Consider the following 3,427-nt stretch of genomic DNA (forward strand, 5'->3'; position numbering starts at 1 on the left):
AACATTTCCATCACACGCTTGAGGTATTTGGCCAATAACAATGCACTGGATAGCTGGCCAATCACAGCACACCTTGCTTTTAAGACCGATGAGCTTTGTAAAAATCAACGCGTTTCAGAAAGACGGGGCATAGAGGAGAAATAATAATGTACAGTATGTGGAAAATAATGTGTTTTTTGAACCTTAAACCACATAAACATTTCATTACACCAAATAATGTTCTTTTTAGCAGCATCATATGACCCCTTTAATATATATTCAATGAATGAACAAAATGGCTGAAATTACCCAAAGCCTGCAGGGGGAGCAAGAAGTAACTGAATTGAGTAAATTTGGTTTTAAAAAAAAAACAACAGCTCCCTTAAAGATGCATGAATACGGACTGACAAACAATGTTTTCTTTCTTGTTTTGACATGTTCCAATAGCCTTTAGGTTACACCAGACAGTTTTGATACTTGCTATTGCTAGTCAGAGACATGGCATTGGGGGAGGGGGAATTCCCATTTTAGAAAGCATTTTATGATCAGCTAGATGCTATGCTGGATTAAAGATTCTCATGGATGGAGCTGTTTATTTTTTTGATGACCCAGAAACAGGAGGGTAGAGATCTACGTATAGCAGCATGGTTTCTTCTGCCTTATAATTCAGATGGAAAACAGAGATGAACTCTTGAACACAAAAGTGGGAATCTCCATTGATCTTTATTTACATGGACCACACAGACATTTATGGACCACAGTCTTCTGACTAATGTCAGTCTAGATGTCATCTGTATTTGTTTGTTTGTTTGTTTATTCTTATTCCAGCATCTAATCAACCAGCATATATATTCGTTTTCCTGTAATTGTGTTTCGGGGATGATTTGTGGACTTGACCAAGCGTGACCCCAATGAACTTTACATGATGGACCCAGATGGAAGAAATGCACTTAGGAGAATCATTCCTAAAGCAATATACATTTCAAAACACTATACTGATTCAAAACATTTCTAGAAAGATTAATGGGATAGTTCACCCAAAAAGTGACAATTCTGTCATGATTTACTCACCCTGCCTTGCTGTGAGACTTTTGAATAAACTTTATGCTGCTCTTTTCCATACAGCAATAAGTTATAGTGACCTGCTGTCAAAACAAAATAACACATGATGACAATTTTCATTTTTTGAGTGAACTGTTCCTTCAACATATTTTCAATTTTCAAATTTTCAAAGCATTTTAGCTCTAAACAAGTAGCTTGTGATTTATCCATTTCAGCAGGTAAACAGCCTTTGGGAGGTTTGGTGCTTGTACCATATTTTTTCTTAATGACGTTGCAGATTTGCAGGTTAAAATACATGACTGACTTTTTTTTGTATGAAAGTGTGGTTTTAAAGGGAACATGTTAAAATGAAAACAGTAACACTGCCTTATGTGACTAGAGCAGCACCGATGTACAGAAAGCGATTCAGGTTTAAGTTACCACAAAATATTTTTGAAGTCTTTAAACTTTTATTAGTCCAAATAGTATTTAAACTTTATCAAAATATGTATATTGTACACTAAAGGTATATTTGATTGGGAAGCAAACCTGTTTGTTGTACCAAAGTTTATGTATATTTTTATTCAAATGTTGGATAATGTTAACGCTAACAGCAGCTAAACTAATGAAATTTAACCCAGTGGCATTTCCCCTTTGCATATAATTTGATATGATGCATCTGATGTGGAATATATCCACACTGTTCTTGTGTGCCATACGTTTAAATAGATGTTTCTTTCAGGTTCTGTCTCCCAGTGAACTGAAATGTAATCAATGGCATTTGTTTAACTAAGGCCGTTTTAACATTTAACAATTTTAGAACTGCAATTAAGGCCCATTCACACCAAGGACTATAACTGTAACTATAAAGTTTTAATAATAACTTTAATCGCCCTCTGCAATGCGCACTGATAGTAAACAGAACGTTATAACTCACTAGTGTGGATGTCAATATAGTCATTACAGTTCCTTCATGGGAACTTTGAAGTGCGTCCTCTAGGGGTCACTATGGGAAACCTAGAGGACACAGTGTCTCGTTCCCTACTCAGGGAACCATGGTTACATAAGTAAAATGAGACGTTATCATTCTTGGTATGAACGGGCCTTTGCTTATGTGAATACTATATATTAGTGATGTTCTTAATTAGGTAATATGAAACACTGATATGATTGTTCAGTATCAAGTCCCTCTTTGTTCTAATTTAACATTTTCTATTAAATGAATTTAGCTATTGTGTCTTTTTTTATTATTACTGGGCAATGTGACTGTCATTTCAGCACTTACAGTGCAATGCAAAAGAGAATCCTCTTCTGTCTGATTTGTCCAGATTGTCCGGACTAGGGTTGCACCAATTGTTAGTAAGTACTTAAATTGGAATATAAAGTCCACACTAGACCTAACTACTTGTAACTATGCAGATGATGTGTTACTTTTCATCTGTTGTTCCATTATTAAATCTAATAATGTGTTTGGGCCCTTCTCAGGTTATAAGGTAAACTAGGAAAAATGTGAATTAATGCCCCTCTCCTGACAAGCAAGCAAAGAGTTCCTAGTCTCCACTTTATTCAAAATAGTTTTAGAAAGTAAACCGTCACCAGTAAGTAGGAAACATCTCAGTAACAACAGGAGGGAAGGAGGATACAGCCTTCCTTAGTTTAAGCCATATTATTTAGCAGCTCACTTTTTTTTTCATTCCGGAGGATTTTGTTTTCCATATATTCAAGACATGCCTGTTTGGCTTCATATCCTTCTTCATGTAAGCATACTTCACTTTCAGTAATTCTCCATAACCCGGTGAAAAGGAATAAAGCATTATATAATTATAACCCAGTGATTCATAACTCGTTGAGAACATAAAGGCTAGTGAAGAATATAAAATAATACCCTGAATCTGTATCTAGAAAGTCTGATTTGTTGGAACTATGCTTTTCAACACATTTTTTTCAAATTGGAAAGAGATGAAAGATTTATACAAGGTCTGTCCCGAAAGTATCCAGCCATATATGAAAAACGATGCAATGATGCCCCAGTCCCCTTCAAAGTAGACTTGGGACCTCACACGGTTCTCCCAGCATCTCTTCCACTGCTCAAAACACTCTGCAAAATCCTTTGTTGGAATCGGCATCAGCTGCCTCGTCGTATTTTCCTGAATCTCATCTACGGTCTGAAATGTCTTCCCTTTCTAAGGTGATTTTAGTTTTGGGAAAAGCCAGAAGTCACAGTGCGCCACATCTGGTGCCTCATTTATAAAATGTGCGTAGTACGCACAGATTTGATCTTAGAGTGTGCATACGCTAAAATCCAAGGCAACGTTCATATTTATAAAAACGGTCTTTGACGTGGAAAAGCACTTACCGTCACGTCAGGGTCTGAGCAGGCCTACACACTTCTTCTTGTGGCAAAGTC

General features: G+C 36.4%; 1 protein-coding gene across 1 annotated transcript in view; it reads right to left on the reverse strand.

Moving 5' to 3' along the window:
* The window catches only part of LOC107596151 (calpain small subunit 1-like), an 11,128-nt gene that overhangs the window by 2,005 nt on the left and 5,696 nt on the right, over window positions 1–3,427 (reverse strand). The window lies entirely within an intron of this gene.

This window comes from Sinocyclocheilus grahami, unplaced genomic scaffold, assembly GCF_001515645.1.
Source record: "Sinocyclocheilus grahami isolate Dianchi unplaced genomic scaffold, SAMN03320097.WGS_v1.1 scaffold215.1, whole genome shotgun sequence".
Classification (NCBI taxonomy): Eukaryota; Metazoa; Chordata; class Actinopteri; order Cypriniformes; family Cyprinidae; genus Sinocyclocheilus; species Sinocyclocheilus grahami.